The 18,930-nt window shown below is 35.3% G+C and overlaps 1 protein-coding gene across 37 annotated transcripts in view; it reads right to left on the bottom strand.

Annotated features, from left to right (window-relative positions):
- Positions 1 to 18,930, bottom strand: part of RIMS2 (regulating synaptic membrane exocytosis 2) — a 447,453-nt gene that overhangs the window by 358,126 nt on the left and 70,397 nt on the right. The gene's annotated exons all lie outside the window — the stretch shown is intronic.

Here is an 18,930-nt window from a genome sequence, read left to right on the forward strand (position 1 = left end):
ATATTTTTGTTTTTGTAGATTCTGAAAAAGATGGGAAGGGTGACATTACATATCATGAGAGTTTCAAACCCATTGAGGAAAAAAAAAGAACTTTGACTTTTCTCTTTTTTTATCATTGTGGTTTAAAGGTGATATTTAAATTCTTAGCATGGAATTCAACTTGCCTAATTTTGCAATTGAGATTGTAAAGTTTAGTAAATTAGAAGTTATTAATTTAATTTCAGCAGATTTTAAAGTTCCTTGAATATGTTCAGGCAAAACCCAAAAAATTAAGCACTTTTTATGAAACATTGAATAGGTAACATAAGACAAAAAAATAAAATTGCAAAAGGCATTCATTTTTCCTTAGAATTATTCTTCTTGAGAATCTTGAGATTAAGTTAATAAAAAAGCACACATGGATCATAAGATAGAACAAAAAATAACTTTCTAACTAAATCCAGGATACCAACTTCCTTAAGTGTAAAGTATATAGATCACATATAAATTAATGATGCAAAACTATTTCATTAGAATTTTCAGAGGCACCTACCAAAACAAATATTACACAAGTCAGTTAAAAATTAATTTAAGCAGTTATTTACTGTGGATATTCACATGTATGGCAAGAATTGCTGGGATTTACTTTATTTTTCAGGAAAACTCCCCCTGAATGTACTTTACATTAGACCACAGAGGAATTGTAGGAACAGGCAGGCAGCTCCCTCTCTCCAGCAGGAAGGACAGGAGGCTGAAGTCGTGCCTCTCCTCCGTACTAACCTGCTGCCACCAACCCTTTCCCAGGCAGAGGGAAAGAGGGATACTTCATATGTTTATGTCTCTTTTTTCTGTGTACCTGCTCTTGTCACTTCAAGACCAGTCCTGAGTCCATGGGCTGTCCTCAGGTCCAGCAGTGTGGATTCCCAACAGCAATGGCTCAGTTTTCCCTTGCTTTCCACCCTGTCCCACCCGCACCAGCAGGGAAAGGGGCTCATCTGAGACCTCTGCAGGAGGGATGGCAGAGTTGGCATTGCCCTAAAAGCCATTTGGGCAGTCAGGAATAAGGGGCTTCCTCTGCCTTCTCCTTGCTGTTGGGAAGGATGAATAAATATAATTGCCTGGCAAAAGATTCACAATAGTACAGCCAGGATGAAAAAAATCCCCCCTACTGGTTGGACAATGCCCCTACCTACAGATAAATCCAAAAGTCAAATAGACTGTTCTATCTCACCCCCCAAAATGTAGGGTTCATCCCACACCTGTAACCCTCCCCTGAAGCATCAGGTGTCTGTGACCCCATTGGCCCAAGCCTTGTTCCAGCCCACCTTGAAGCCCCCTGATAAGGGGTTCCAAGGGGCCAGACGCCCTCTTGGAACTTCCCCTCTCTTGGAATCCCCACCCTCTTGTATCTTCCCCCTCTTGGAACTCCCAGCCTCTCCTAGAGCATCCTCTCTACCCCTCGTCTCTCCCCTCCCCCATCCCCTCAAGCCTTGCCATGTGCTGCGTCTGGCAGCTCCAAGCAAGACCTTTCCCCATCCCTAATAAACCTGATATCCCAAGAGCAGCCTTCAGAGATCTCTCGTCTCCATTCATCTAAGCCATCCAGGAGCCCAGCCTTCCCTACACCTTGCTTCAGAGCTTACTGTTGAGTGCTCTTTGTTGAATGGGGCAGGACACGAGTTACTAATAAGAAAGAGCTGAATGAAGTTGAAAAAAAATTTGGAAGTCTGGAAACCTGGCCCATTTCAGCATTTTACACTGACAACACTATATAATTGGTAGTTGGTAGTCTGGCCTGTTTCCATCAATAACACATGTAATCTCTGAGACCTTGCCTGCCTTTTAATTTTGCTTAACACTGCATTCTTCATTTAAAGCATATTATCTATGCTGAACTCCAAGTTTATTTTTAGGCTGCATTCAGTTTTGTGACTTCCTTATAATCTACAGCCTTTGTTTGTATGATTACTTGCTTACCAGTCTCACTGATGCATAAAAAGCACAAGGCTTTTGCCAAATCTTAAGCCTCATGTACTAAAATAATTTCACTTTTGTTTCCTCTTGGGCACAAGAATCTATGTAAAGGTCATAACTTTTCCTTTAAAGTATAAACTTTCCAAGGTTATACAGAGTAGTTTTCAAAAAAAAAAAAAAAACCACCTTGTTTTAGTAGGAAACACATCATCAGCCAAAATTGTTATTACATCTTTTTCTGTTTTGAGAAAAATATTACATGTATTGATAGCTGTCAGAAAAAATTAAATAGAGAAGACAAGACTCTACGAAATATTCAGTTAGACACAATATGTGTTCTATTTACTAAGTAGAACCACCTGAGATGAATATGCATACTTGAAACAAAATATAGAGTATTCATTTTAGGAATTTCATTTTAAAAATTTTTATCTACTTTGTAGATAAATAATTATTTTTTTTTTTATTATCTAGCCTGCATGGGTTTAAGCCAAAATTTAAGCTAAAATCACACATCAATAAATAGGTGTTTAGAAAACACATTTAGCAGAAACTTTATAATGTATACTTTTCAGAAAACATAATACAAAATAATTCCATTTTGTTCAAGCTGTCTGCATTCATTGCTGCCTGAAGGGCTTGGAAGTTCAGTTACTAGGGAAATTAACATAACCAGTACCAAGGCAAACTTCAGAGACTGAAACCAAATTCAAGTATCCCAAGACTACAATTTCCAGTCCCGCTATCCAGTGAGTTACTCTGCTAATGCATGAGGTCAAGAGCCATCCATGATAGTTTAGGTTGGATTAGACTTTTAAGATCATTGAGTCCAACTGTTCACCCAGCACTGTCAAGGTCATTGCTGATCTATGTCCCCAAATGCCACATCCACACATCTTTTAAATATCTTCAAGGATGGTGGCTCAAACACGTCCCTGAAAAGCCTGTTCCAAGAGAAAGAAAACCCATTTCCATGAAGCATTTTTTCTTAATATCCAATCTACACCTCCCCTAGTGCAACTAGAGGCCATTTCCTCTCATCCTACCACTGGTCACCTGAGACAAGAGCCTGACCCACACATGGCTGCGCCCTCCTTTCAGGCAGTTGTAGAGAGCAATAAGGTCATCCCTGAGCTTCTTTTTCTCCAGGCTAAACATCCCCTGCACCTTCAGCTGCTCCTCATGGGACTCCCGAGCTTTCACCAAATTCATTACCCTTCTCTGGACACACTTTACCACCTCAATGTGTTTCTAGTACTGAAAAAATGGGTTCTGCCCAAGAGTTACATTTTGGGCCAAAATTTTATCCACAATGAAAAGCCTTGTTTTTAGACATGATAGGGACTTTTTTTTTGTTTGTAAATCTAGATAGTTATATTAAATCATAATTAACAGATTATTTAAGTAGAAAAATCATAACTGCATATCCATGACCCTTATATAAATGTGTTTTGGCAATGGCCCCTGTAGCACATGCCATCTATCTGTACTGATGCAAAGCCTCACTCCTTTACTACATTTGTTTCAAAAATATAAATATGTACTTTAACAACTGCTATAAATTTTAGAGGAAAAGGAGAAGCTGGCATGAGTTTACACAAACACCTAATGATACTGAAAATTTAGTCTAGGAAATTGGTAATTAAGTTCTATTCTTGTGAGAATTACTTCCCTGAATCACCCTTGTATCAGCTGGAAGTTACAGAGATGAAGTTCATGAGGCTTGTATGACAAGAAATGTTTGGTTTTTTTTTTTAAATAACATATTCAAGATGACTTCGTAGAAGACATCTCAGTGTGAAAAACAACTGTTTGTAAGAATTTGGATTGCTCTGCCAGTGTCAAGATATAGTTTGTTTTGGAATACTTGCTTTTTTCTGGTACAGAGTTAATTCTGCTTTTCCTGATTGCCCACACTTTTCCAGGAATGGAAAATTCAATATCAGTCAAAAAGCAGCAAAATGTGAGTCTCTCCTGATCCATGCCAAAGGCAAGTAAAAAATTCAAGTTTGTTATTGGCATTTTATTACCATACAGAAGTTTTAATTTTCTCCTCCACTCCAGAAATATCCCTAAAATTTTCAACATTTTACCAAAACTAAAAAAAACTACTGACAAGAAGTTCTGAAACTATACCTGCCTCCCAAAAGTTCTCATAAATGTTTCTGAAAATTCTAATTCTGCTAAAAATCTACCACTAGAAGGGGAACTGTTAAAAAAGACTCCAGGATGTTTAGGCCAGATGTAAGTGTAGAAGCCACTTATCATCTCCTGGCTACACTTTTCTCAAAGTTTTATTACAGATGTAGCACTTGCCTATTTCGTATTCCCAGGCATGGAGCATGGATGTGGCTTTAATCCAGGCTTCAGAAAGGGTTTGTTCACTTTCAGTTCTGCCAAGTCCATTCATTTAACAATTTTTCTGCTGGTGGCAATGACTGTCTGGTAGCATATGACATTCTTCCTGTACTGTACTCTTGAAGTTCCTGCTTTTACAATTGTGCCAGCTAACCTGTCACTGCCTACACCCACTTCTTAATGGATATTACTCTTATATATATAACCCCATTTGTTAGTAGAGGTTGGTAAACAGCAGGCTGAACAGCAGTTCTGCTGATAACAACCCCTGGAAAATAGGGTGGAAACCAGGCAATAAGCCAGTGGTGTGTTTGCTTGCATTACAAACTGGAAAAATTACATATGGGTCCATATTAGCAAGAGTATGAGCAGCAGATTAAGGGAAGTTATTTATTCCCTTTGACTGGCACTGGCAAGGCTGCACCTGGACTATTGTGCCCAGGTTGGTGTCTGGCTGTTATTGATGGATGTGGACAAATTGGACACATTTGACAAGTCTAGTTTGTCAACAAAAAACAAAATTACCATGTCTTTGCTCTATCCAATGAAGAGGAACGGACTAAGGAGTGATTTAACACCTGTCTGAAACTAGCTATCTAATCTAAATTACAGAGCCAAATTCTTCCTGGGAGTCAAAAATCCAAATCAAGCAGCAAAAGATACTAAAATGGCACTTTGTGAGGGGGTTCAGGCTGGGCATTAGAAGCAGCATGAATATTTGGAAGGCAATGCAGCACGGAAAAAAGTTGTCCCAAGACACTGTGGGATCACTATTTTTGAAGCTTTTCAAAACTTGCCCAGACAGAGCTTCAGCTGCCTTAACTGAGTCTTGGCAATAACCATACTCTGAGCAGGAGGTCAGTTCAGAGATTCTCTTCAGAAAACATTCCTGTTGTTACATTATTGGCAAGAGCATTATGGAATCAGACAAGAGATATGAAGTATAAACCCAAGCAGAGTCATGAGGAAAAATATTCAACAAGAACTATTTGGCTTAGCAGCATTGAAAAGAAAAAAAGTAATCACTTTTACTAACAGAAAAAAACCTAGATCTTCATGGTTTTTATAAACTACAGTGAGAATAGCTCTCTCAAAATCTGGCCAATGAACCTACATTTGCTTTCAACTCTGAAGTACAAAGGGCAGAAAAACCTTGAGTTTGTGCTTTGATATGGATTTGCAGAGGCAGTAAAATAGAAATGAAAAATAAAAAATTTAAAAAAAAAAATTTCCAGCAATGCAAAATAGGACATTTCTTAATTGAAAAAATATGATATTGCCAGTATTCAACTGAAATGAGAAAGGGCATCACACAAAACTCCTATTCAGAAGACCATGATTCTACTCTAAGCCTACCAGATAAAGAAAAATTATTAAGCAACCAAATATTCAAATCTAACTTCAAACAAAAACCTCACATCCAATTCTATTTGAAATGAATGGGTTTTCATACCCAGGCAGATAACACAACTAGAGTATTGAAGCCATTCACAATTCAGAGTTTATAGCTTTCATATCAGTGAAAATGAAATATTGACAGAAAGTAGATGTCAGCAGAGATCTCTATAAACATTCACTCAATTCACAACACTTTATTTCTGGCAAGATCTCATTGGAACTGGTGTATTATTTCTAACTGTCCAATTTCCTCAAATAAAAATTAACTATTTACTACTGTCAGTAGGTTTAACTTTAGGGCACTTATCTAAGTGAAATGTCTAAGCTTAGACCTTAGATTGAGAAAAATACATTAAGAGAGTGCAAATTGAAAAGGCTTAAAAATACAACTGTCAACTAAAAATGCTGCTTTTTAATCTATGCACTGGAATTTACAATAAATAAGAGAAATCTAAGATATTCAAAAGAGCTAGCCACAAGTGCTTACTTTGATTCCTGCTGAAAATACCAGTTTTATTTAAATGTTCACAAACTTTAAAAACAGAAAGATACTATAAAATCCAATTCATTTGAATTCCTACCTCTGCTCTGAGTCCAAGAAATCTATGCAGAAACAATAACTCCCAAGCTTATCTCAAAAGTGTGTATAGTTTCTCCTGTGAGTTGTACTTTGCATAAATAGTCTGATTTTTATCTGTTTAAGCAAAGAATGTAGAAGAAAATTAACTCTACTATTTTTTTTTTCAGGTGGAAAATGCATTTTCCCCACTTTGAAAGTTAACAGACAGATTTTACTTAGCATTTTCAGTATTTTGTTTAGAACAAGAAGGTTACATGTAAGCCATAGAATGACAATAACAGCCCTATTCAGCAGTGTCAAATACTGACATATTTCACTGTGACTTTTTTTCTTAACATAGAGTAAATCCTCTATTTTTTTTTAACACAGAGTAAATCCTCCTGAAAAAGGAAGAAACAAATCTGAAAGTTTTAGCTTTTTCACCTACTATGGTTTGAGTTGTTTTACAGGTGGAGCTACCTAGGAAAAGACCCATGATTTTCATGTCTCCTAATCTCTACCCTATAAAGGAATTATTCTTTAATTATTCAGTGATATTCATTAACATTAAAAAGACAAAGAGGAACAGTGATGTCATTTTAAGTGCAGAACATCTTTGAAGAGCCTACAGAATTGACTAGTCAGAGAATATGGCAGCCCTAAACATGGTAAAATATTTACTTGCTTACAAAAGAAATAACTTTGTTCACACTAGTAAAAATACTATGTGCCTCTCAATCAGTGAAGTATTTATTTAGCAATATCATATTCTTACTGAATTCACAAAAAAACCCTAAAAAAACCCAAAATAAACCCCCCCCCAAAAGAAAAATCCAACCCCCCCCAAAAAAAAACCCAACAAGATAACTAAAATCTGGATCCTAGGTAAAAAGGGCACAGAGTTAAAATAAGTTAACATGGAACATGATGTCTTTGGATAGTTTCCCTGAAAAAATACTGTAAAATTCATATATTGTTAGCCTAAGTGCATAAATATATTCTAAATCTAAGAGAATTACACTGACTGTGCCTGAAATGCTGAAGAGAAGAAGAGCCAAGAAAACAGAAAAAAAGGAGTGTGGCTGCTAAATGGTGTTGCCCTTGGTCCATACCAATGCTGCTGGTCACTTATAATTCAAGTGGGAAAAGCCAATTATCAGAGTTAATGAGCATCCAAAACTACCAGATCTCTGTTTCAGTCTCTCTTTTCCATGCAAGGGAGCAGGGTAAAGATGTTCTGTTATGACCTAACATCATTTGCCTCATTCTGGAGAATAAAACCAAATAATCTCTGCTGGTGGGAACCTTGTAACAGGCTGTTCTTAGAAGTAAAATACATGGCCAACATGATGTCTTCAAGTTGGCTTTGTTCCATTCTCTCTTTTCCCCACTTACTAGGGCTTTCTGCAAAGGCTTACAGGTCACACTGCATCACGTTTGGTTCACAGTTTATTTGACCTCCCTCAAAAAACAGAAAATATTCTCCCATTCTTCCTGACATCAGAATGAATTACTTAATTTGTATGAGCCTAAATAAATTTTTAACTACAGATGAAGTCATGTCACTGACTCTAGTTTAATTTGCTACAGTCAAAAACTCATTTAAAACAAGACATGAAAGAATGTGGAAAAAAAGTCCCTGCATTTTAATAAATGAGGATATGACTGTAAATGAATCAACAGATAATATACCAGCTAGGCAAAAAGCCTACCTGGAACAGACAGGATTGCTTTACTTTTTTTTTTTTTCCTCTCTTTATAATGCTCAGTATTGAATAAAACTGCAGCCTTTGTTTATTAACTGTGTTTATTAGCAGAAGTGAAACTGCTCTTTGTTAACAGGGGAGCAGGGAACAATAGCTAAGTACAATAGGCCTGTGAACACAAGAAAAAGTGAAAGGAAGATGAACATATGGACTAAAAAGGATTGACACAATTAATGTTATCATAATTAATGATATCATATTTCTGTGTGGGTTTAATGATATTGAGATAAGCCAGACAAGATGCATAAAAAGGAAGTAGGTAGCTCCTGGCTGTATCTGTTACTTCCAGTTTTCCTCAGAACAACAGATACTTGCTTCTACCTTTTCCTCAGCAGTTCAAACTAGTTACAAGATTAAATTGGGAAGTGCTCTATTTCCAATTGTTTCTTGTTTATTAAAATTTGTATTTTACTGAATTGTTTATTCTACTTTTACAATCTATAATAGACATAAAGCTAGAAAGTTACAACTAAGTTTTAAACAGCCACAATATAGTAAAACATCGAATTTATCAAGATCTTTTCCAACACTTCTTTGGTGATAATAAGAAATATGGGCATTTAAAATTAAAAATAATACCACATTTCTCCAAAAGTTTAATGGCCAAATCATTCAGACAAAGCTCCCTAATTTCTCCATAGCTGATAGTTATGAGAGTACCCACCTGTAAACAAGTAAGCTTCCTTTGTAAGTCCTGGAAATTACTTTACACCTTTGAATATTTTCACACCACTCTATTTTATTTCAATGTAACTGAGAAGGTTCTAATTATTCTTTTCTGGATCTTATTTAAAATCCTATGTTATAACAGAAGTTTCCACAACTTTCATGCAAATATTATGGTGATTACACTGTGGTATTTTTCCTTATTCTCCATAGCTGCTCATGCTGCTCAATAGCTGCTCATAGTTATAAAAAAAAAAAAACAAAAAAAAATCAGAAAATAGTTTCTTAAACCATTGTGAGCCGATCTATTCCTACCATGTTTTTCTCATTTGACTCTAAAATAAACATTCTTAGCTGCATTTTTAATTCTTTCTCTATAAGAAAAAAAAATCTTCATTTTTCCTCTAATAGATTTGTCATTTAGTTCTTTACCCTCTCCAGCTGTACTGGAAGTATCAGTATGACTGATACTAAGCACCAAGTGGGTAAACTAAATCCATACTGTTACACACAACAGTGGTAGTGTTCCTTCTGCACTTTACCCTTGCAACAAGGCCAACACTTCCCAGGTAATTTTAGGTCTCATTTAAAGTAAGATTAACCATGCCAGTTGTAACTGAAAAAGTGCCTGACTCTCCAAGGAAACTCTCCAAGTTCATTCCACAACTGCATTCATGCCGTTAAAAATATTTTATCTCCAGTTCCATGGCCTTGTCCCTGTGTTTGTAATCCACACTATCCCAAAGGAGCTGCCTTGGTAAAGTGCTGAAGCTGTAAGAACTGAACCTCAGCTGACAATTAAGATCAGGAGCAAGCAGTTGAACTTACAGCAAAAGTAGGCTGCCAGGAACTGTAAAAATTACAGATAATTTTGGTCAATTTTTTAAACTAACTCATTATAAAATAAAAAAAGATGAAAACAGTCAGTCTGCATGCTTTACATATCCAGATATTTTCAAGTTCATTTAAATAATTTTTGCCAATTTTGATAGGGAAAAAAAAAATTGCCTCAAACACAATTGCATTTCAAGTTTGAAAAAGTAGTCCTAGTGACAGAAGGAAACTTTTAGAACTCACTCATTTAAGGGTAACAATGCAACGTGAGCTCAAGCTTTACTGAATATTAAAAAGGACTCCATCAGAAACGCTTTACAATAGATGATATTGTTTGAATTTTCAGTTCTACTGATGCCATAGTATTATCATGTACTACTGCTGCTAAGCACTTTAGACAACTGAAAGTTGAGTTTTCAGGAATTGTGCATAGGAATAGCGAGCCTTTCCTTCTGCATTCAGTCTCATATTGATGGCAACCAGCAGCTCCTAATTTCTAGGAGAGAAGGCACAACAGAAAGGGAAGATCTGTAGCCTGTATATTGCTGTAAAATAAGCACATCAGGCATAGCATTTTTCACGTCCAGAATCATAACACTCTCAACTACGACCACTTGCAGCTGTCTATCTATTAGAAAATCCCAACCAGAAACCAAAATGTCTCTAGACCTGCAAGTCAATCAACCACAAAAGACCCCCAGGTAAAAAAAAAAAATAAAAAGTAGAAAGGGTGAGAGCTCTGAACAGAAAGAAAATAGCATCTCATTATTTTTTTTAACAGAAAAGTACTTTATTTTCTAGAACTATAATTATTTTGCAGCTATTGCAGCACCCTTACTATGTTATGTGTTTATGAAAATCTCAAGAATCCTATTGGGATATTTTCCATACACAGCTGAGACAGCATGTACACAAATTTTCATATCCTAGAAAAAAATTCTCACCTGAAATCTAAACTCCTAGAAATTCTCTTGGCTCCCATAAAAGTTTCTTTTTACAGTCTATTTGTATTCTATCATTCTACTTTTTGTATCTATGCTGATTTTTATAATTGATGTTTCTTCCTGATTCACTTGAATGCTATTTTGAAGCAGAACTATTACACTAATATAAAAACATCAGAAATCTAGTTGCCCCTTAATTATCTCTACATTTTTGCCGATACTGCTAATTTTAAGAATTTTATTAAATATCAGTTTTAAGGAACCTGAGGCACATTTATAAATATTTTCATTACTAGAAGTTCTTTTTTATACAGTCTAATTATTAATAGTATACCAATTACTGTTCTATCTAAATTATTAACTCAGAAGAGGTTTCATAGTTTATCTTATATTTTACTTGTTTTCAAAATTACACTTTTATTAATTTTATTCTGAATTTCCTTTTAAAGGAATATGGTATTCACCCCAAATGTGGCAGAAAAAGAGACTTATAATTGTTGGTAATTAAGCACATTGCAACAATATTACATTTATAAAGAGCATCTCCAGCAGAGATAGTATTTCTCATAGTCACTCGGGTTACTTTTTTTGCATCGTCTGTTGACTTACAATAGGAAGCCATTCACTTCACACCTGTAGTTTCAGAAATGTCCAAAATAAGTAAGATACTGTGATAAACTTTTTTATCCTTACTATGAAAGGAAAAATTACTTTTTCATTGGACAATTACACACATAGCCGAAATAAACACACTCTAAATAATAGGTCAGACTGTCTTGGCTCCGAAATGTAACACCTCCTGACATTGCAGTATCATGATTAGAATGAGTTCATTCCACATTGTTTACAACATTCATGAGCATTTTCAATTATTAAGTAGCCCCTATCTTTTTACTTCTGTGACAGGAGTGTTCCTATCTTGGTGATTTTCCTTTTCTAGCAAACAGGAAATAAATGTGAACAATGCTGGGAAAGCCAGTGTGAGCAAGTCTTGGTTGTGCTCAATACATGGTTGTCTCAACTTCACCCAAGCAAATTACACCAACACAATTGATGCTGAATATTCACTATCAGAAGTGGTGTTTGCAATTATTTCTGATGCATCTTGGTTTTGACTCTGTCAGTATTCTTACCATAAAAGTAGCACCAAAGAAGCCACATTGCTAGCAGCACTCTACTCTATTCTTGGAACATTTTGCCAATTCTCAGAACACTTCTATTTTACACACTGCTCATTTTTTAAAGTAACAGGAAATAAGTCCAAAACACAAATTACTTTCATCATGCTAATATAATTTTTTTAATGAGGAAGGAGCTCAGAGAGACTGATGTTCTCACCTGCAGGAGGATCTTTTTATAAGTGCATGAACAAGGTGTGTAGTGATTTTCCCCACATTAATTATATCTAAATCCATGCCTCCCCTTCACTGTAAAAGTGCACTGAACTCAAACTTCACTTGTCAGAAGTAAAATATGTCCATTTAGGTTGCAGCAGTATTTCTTCATTTAAGATTAAAAGTATTTTTTAAAAAGTATTATTTGGTAAAAGATAAGACATTTTTGTGTCAAAAGCCGTATAAATAATAGTAAATCTAATACTGTTTCTGACAGATAATGCTTGAGTTTTCCAAGTAAGTGTAGTTGCACAAAACCACCCAAAACTAGTCAGTGTCAGAGAGATCAGAATTTAATCCTATATTCAAATCCTTTAACCCCTTAATTAAAGCCTATTAGTTAACCATGAAGAGCTCAGAGTTACTGGGTGTACATGAGGGTGGTAAGAGAATGAAGCCAAGCCACCAGCTGGCCTGCTGCCCATAACCCCACAGTGTGAAGGAAGCAGCAGCAGTGGGCCCCAGGAGCTACCAGAGGGAGCAGGGATACTGACAGCTCTGTGAATATCTCTTTTCCTAGGAAGTTTAAATACTGTTGTAAATATAAATAGATTTTACTCACATTTGTATTAGCACAACTTCACTTAAACAAGAACAATAAGTCTTAGTTCTGCTCCTCATCAAACACTTCTTTTGCATCATAGTTCTTATTTTCATGCATTTTATTTTTCCATATTATTGATCAGGGCACATAGATTACTATATTGTTATATCATCATGTAAATTGCTGATAAGCCTTTTTTCCCTTTCTTTTTTTTTAAATAATAAGATGTGCAGACCTGATCCCTGAGTGGGTTCATTGCAAATCAAACTTGGCAGACTCTGGCAGAAGGAAAGACTTACTTTATTAGGTTTTCCTTTTGCTCTTTCTCACAGAGGTACTCTCAACTGCCATGACTTTGTAAATAATCTACTATCCTAATTGTAGACATTGTGGAATAAAATCTGGGGATAAAGAATGAATATTTATTATCCTCCGTACTGCAGAACATGGTCAATTCCATCAAAATCAATTGCCATTCTTATTTTGTATGTCTTTTGTATCCAGGACTGACCAGCTATCACTACTCAAAGATGAAACAATATCAATACTGATATATTTCCAATTCTTTCTGTTATTGTAATTAAACTGCTACAACAGGATCTTTGTAACAGTCTGTTTCCAACCTTGGAAGCAAGAGCTTGCTTTCAGTATGGACATCCAAATAAGCAGTTTATTATATCTACATCTTACTTTCATCTTTCCCTGGCCTCTAAAAGCAGAGTCAAAAGAGAGGCAAAGGCATGGCTGTGATATCACAGCCAATACTGGAACAAATCACCAGAGGAGAAAGTTGTGATCTTGGTATTATTACAACTCAACAATGTTGCATGTCTAAGCAAAGAAAGAATATTCATTTATTTACATAGGTAATTATTACTGTAACAGCTAGGAAATAGGAAATGTACACAATGGAGCCCCAAATCCAATAGTTAATCTTTTAAAGAATAATTTCCAAGAGAGTACAATGCATCATATTTTCTTACGAAACTCAATATAAATACTGTAAAAAGAAGAATGTAGCAACATCACTAGATATGATGAAATATGACTACAGTATACTTCCTAATTTAAATTCACATTTAATCTTGAAACAGACAACATGCTGCTGCTTCTGGAGTTACCTGTTAATCATTTGTCATACAAATATTAGTGTTTTCAACCTGTTGGTGAACACTGCACTAGAAACAATAAGACATGTTTAGCTCTTAGGCATATAACTGGGAGAAGGGGGTGTCCACAGTTGTTCCAAAACTTTTTTCTGACATAGTCTGTATACATGGATAAAGTACACCTGAGATTAGAGGCCTGACTCTCTTCCTGCTGATAAAATCAACGTTCTCTCTGCTTAATAGCCTCACACCGAAACAAGAAAATCCATTTCCTATAAACCTATTCTTACTAATCAGCTGTTGAAACAGAGAATATATAAATGGATTAAGAACTTTCTAAATTATGAGAAAAAGGTGACGTGGAACAAGTAACTTGAATTACTGATCAGCTTTCAAACTGAATCATATCAGTGACAAATCCAAATTCCAAATAGGCCTTGGTAAAAACTGGATTTTTGTTTCTGTGACAGTGCCTTTTTTGCTCGGTGAGAATCTTCACCGTCTGTTGTTATTCATAGATGAGACTTTGTACCCAGTAGTATTCCTCCTCACCCCAGGCTTCTGATCAACTCACTCTGGCACCATCTGTCTGTGTTTGTTCTGAGTCCAGGATACTCCAGGAGCCACATCACTATGAATTTACTTCGACTATCTCTCTATATAGAACATAATCAGAAAAACATATTTTGGAAGAGATAAGTAAATTTCCTACTTTTTAAAAATCAACATTACTTCTACTGTGGTCACAGAAAGAACCTACGAGTGAACAAGTAAAAGCAAACGAGAATGATGACATTGAAAAAGTAAAAAGGTACACTCATTTGTAAAATAGAGGAGCTGACACAGGGTTTCATGATACAAATATTCTGTGGACTGGCCTCCTTTTGGAGCATGCCTGAATGTTCTGACTATCTGTTCAATTGTCCTCAAGTCTCTACAACCAGAAGTAGAGTGAAGACTACCATCACATAACAGAAATCTTCTCCTGGTGATAAAAGACAATTGTCTCATCTAGCATATCTTCCGTAAGTAAACGTGGCAGAGCTCCACATCCTGTAGAGTCAGCCTTTCTAAATCAGTCTAATCCTTTCCTGTCTTAAATAAGGGAGAATAAACATTTTTTCCTTGCTGCCTTGCTGCCTCCCAACAACTCTTCAATTAAAGAATGAACATTTAATTATATTTTTATATAATTAACTGAGAAAATACTACAAATATTCCTTATCAAAGGAATAAAACAAGACAACAGGGATAATAACACTTTACTCATTTTCACTCTGAAAATTGTACTACAACCACTGGAAATACATCAAAATAAAAGTACACAACCAAGAAACTAAACCCTCCCAAAGACAAACACAACATTAACTCACAGGTATCAATTAAACAGAAATGTTTTTGAAAGAAGTTGGGAGTTTAAAAGCATGTAACTGACATTACTGAATTTTCATCTGAAAAGCTCTGCAGCTGGGAAGCCTAATTGTATTTTCAGCAAGCTTAATTGTGTTTCCTTACTCCAGGGGACAGGAATTCCCCAGATGCTGTTAACTGATGGGTCTGGTTCTGCTTTCAACTTGCAAGTAAGCAAAAATATCCACAGTATGAAAACCACCACTGTTTCCACTGGTATTAGCAGCTGGAAGTGCCCATATTAGCATTCAGCACTGCCCACAGCTGGGTCATTCCAGAGGTACAAACTACTCTCAGCACCTGCATTCACTAGTAAACCTTAATAGATATCTGACTTAGACCACACAGGAAGCCATTGTGAGGTACCAAACATCTTCAGTGCCCAAAACCTCAATAGAGTTAAAAAGTATCCACCAGATCCATTTCTGTATTTACTGGTGTTAACTGTTTAAGAACTTGCTTCCTGGTTCTGAAATTTGGTATTGGTTTGTGAACCTAATTATTGATTTTCCAAGAATTCAGTCCAATATCTTGAGAGTATTTATGCAGTTATGGTGTTATAATTGATTCAACCATGGTCACTATATCTCTCCTCTTTCCTGAATATTTATTCAACATTTTTCATTATGCTCTTATCATGATATCTCTTCCTGCAGTGCAAAATAGAAATATTTATAATAATTTTATATCAACTTGATGTTCATTAAACTGAAATTTTAAAGCATTTTTTATTGCACCAATCACTACTATTTAAGAAACCTGATGTGTTTGATACAAACAGTTAAAAGTCATCAGTAAATCCACTTAGATTGTTTCAGAAATGTTCTTTTTTACTACTAAATAAACTTTTTATACATCTCTGACTTCAAATTCTTCATCAGAATTGTCTTAAATTCATCTTATTTGATGAATTTTCTTCCAAATTAATCCAATAATTTAAAAACTTCTTCTAGCTATTTCCAGAATTTTTTCCATCACTCAGTAGCATGTACAGCAGAAGAAATGAAGGTATCTTCTATTCATGTTTTCTTACTAATAGTTTATATGGGAAAAACAAAAACAAACCAAAACAACACAAAACTAGGATTACTCTGGGATAAATATACTGCTCTCCAAAAACTATACAAGTTAACACTTTACATTATTCATACTCTTACTCATGTGTCATACCTCAATAACCTCAATATCCTGGGAGGTTATTCCTCTTTAGTAAAAGCCATGCTGAGTTTTTTCCGGTAAAATTTTGAAAGGATGAAATAGGTAGAAAGAAGGTGATAAGGAAAAATATATTGAGTAGAGGTACCAAAGGACTGTTTTGATCTACAGTCTCATGCAAAAAGTCTAGAGAATCATCGCTGGAGAAAGTAGCTCTTAGCCTACAATACCAGGTGAGCCTATTTACAAGTATTGAACACTAGAAACCTCAAGTCAGCAGTTTTCATATAAAAAGAGATGTAATGCCAAAACAAGCCCAAGACAACCATAATTATTCTTCCCAAGTGATGAAAGCAGACACTCATAACTCTGCTGTCTTGTGTGAGTGCATCCTGAACATACTCTTTACATTTACACTACTATGAGGGTGGCTGCATGACTCACAGAAGCATGGCTTCAGGGGAGAGAGATCAGTTCCATTAAAGTCTGACTAGTTCCAACATCCTTTGATTTTATGATTCTGACTGCTAAGCTTATAAAATAATAAGCTCTTGGAAAATTCAACCAAAAAGAAGAACACTAACCTATAAGCATCTATTTTGACATATTTTTAAACTAGATAATTCAAAAAACACTATAATGTGTTGATCTAGTCTCCAAATCCAATAGTATTAACTTAAATTTAAAATGTTTAGAATACAGAAAATACTGACAAAATAACAAATATCTATGGTGAGGAAAACTTTAATAGAGTGGAGCAGTGCAGACAGCCAGAATAAAATACATTGGGAACTTGCTTAAGAGAGATAAGAAAATCTTTAAACAAGAAAACCAGTAGTCTTAAGTTGGAAGAAGATGGTCTATGAAAACAATTTTTGTGTTATTAGAAGGAATTGTCTTAACTAACTGGCATCCAGAAATCATATACGTGAAGCACAGCCTGGCTGTACATTCTGGTTTCTCTGTTAGGTTTCAGAATTTTGTCTGCGCAGGAAGGCTGTAGAATTGCTGAGCTCCCACGCTTCCCTTCCATTTCAAGCACTCTAACTGTTGTTCTACAGCATAAAGTTTTTGTCCTGGGCTTATATTCCTAATGGGAATATTAATTCAAAATGAAACCTCACCAGAGGGCAAACAATGGCATAAAGCATGCCATGCAAAGTGATTCAGATAATATAAACCCCTTGGAAGTTCAGATTTTGGCATTTGTTATGTTCACTATGAGAATCATGAACTGCACCACAATTCATCAACGTAATATCACACATGTATTTTTTATTTTCTATCCAATTATGAGAAGACAATTGTTCCCCGCTTGAAGAGAAAGGCAAACATATTAAAAAAGCTGATGAAATTTTCTACCAACTTTAAAAAAACATATGAACCAGACTATATTATCTTTTTCTTTTGCTTAGTCTCTGCCAATTCATCTCCATAATATGACTAAGAGATTATTTTATCAAAATAGATACTCTATAAGAAAGCTAGGCATATGTTGCTTATCGCAATATTTCCTTGGTTAAAAGAAAAAAAAAACAGTTATTAAAAAGTTGCTTCTACAAACTTGAATTTCCCTCAAATTGACATAAATAAAAACTTACATACCATGAATGGTTGAAAATTTATAGATAATCCATTAAAAAAAACCTCTACACACTATAGCTGCTGTGGCTGCAATAATAGCCACCTTTAAATTTAAAAAAAGTTTTCTACAAAGTAGATCTATATTTTCAAGAATTCATAATTACCTGCATTTACTTTTTTTTTCATATTTTCACCATAGTTTAGTCAGAGTGCCTCAGAAATAAAAGCCACGTCTCTGCCAGTTTAGTCTCTTAAAAACTAGGAAAAAAATGGTTCAGATTTCATTTAGCAACCTAAAACCATCCTATGCCACTTCTTGGAATAATCTTAATTGGAACTAGTACTCTTGCATGTAAAATAGGGTTCACATCACTTCCACTTACAGAATACAACACGCGAGTCATTTTAAGGAGAATGACATTAAATTATCATGAATGATGTCGAGCCAGTTGTGTGCAGCAGCTGGGGTCTGATCCTCTCTAGAAGTTTTGAACTTCGTAATAACAAGGCTTGATAAAGCATATAAATTGATGTATGACTTTTATCATCAATTCTTCACAGAATGAAATGCACAATTCTTCTTTGGAAAATAAAACTTAAAGCATTCATTAGGGTTACAGTTAATGCCAAAATGTGTGTATAGCCTCTATATTTTGCAAGAACACCTTTTGCCTCTGTCCTAAATGTTGCATTTGAAACTGAGGCCGCTGATTCAGCTGCAGGCTTAACATGGTTTCCTCTTATTATAAGAGTATCACTTCTGTCTTGTTTAAGTTAAGCTTAAGCCAGCAATTTCTAAATCTATTTGCTTATCTCATTCAGACAACCTGTCATCCCTCTAGCAGTACTGTCTATTTCTTTTCAAAAGCAGTTCAAATCAGGATATTGTCAGCATATTAGTAGTGCCACAGCCTGTGACATTCACGAAACCTGAGAAATTGCAAAAATTAGAGCAAAAATATTTCCCACAAAGCTTTTAGGACCTTTCTATGTTAATTTATTGTCCAGTAAGCATCACCTTACACCTCTATGCATATACATATGGAAACACTCCCTCAATCATATAATATGTTTTACTTCTGTTGCATGACCAAAGCTTCTATAGATTTCAGTACACAAAATAGGCCAGATAAAACTCCAATTCAGCCCTATCTTATAAATAAGTGGATGTTTTCGCTTTTTATTCTTTTATCCAGCTTATTATTTCAGTAAAGTATATAAACACATATGTCACTTTGGAGGACTTCTTTCACCTT

Source organism: Lonchura striata, chromosome 1 (genome assembly GCF_046129695.1).
Source record: "Lonchura striata isolate bLonStr1 chromosome 1, bLonStr1.mat, whole genome shotgun sequence".
In the NCBI taxonomy this organism is placed as follows: Eukaryota; Metazoa; Chordata; class Aves; order Passeriformes; family Estrildidae; genus Lonchura; species Lonchura striata.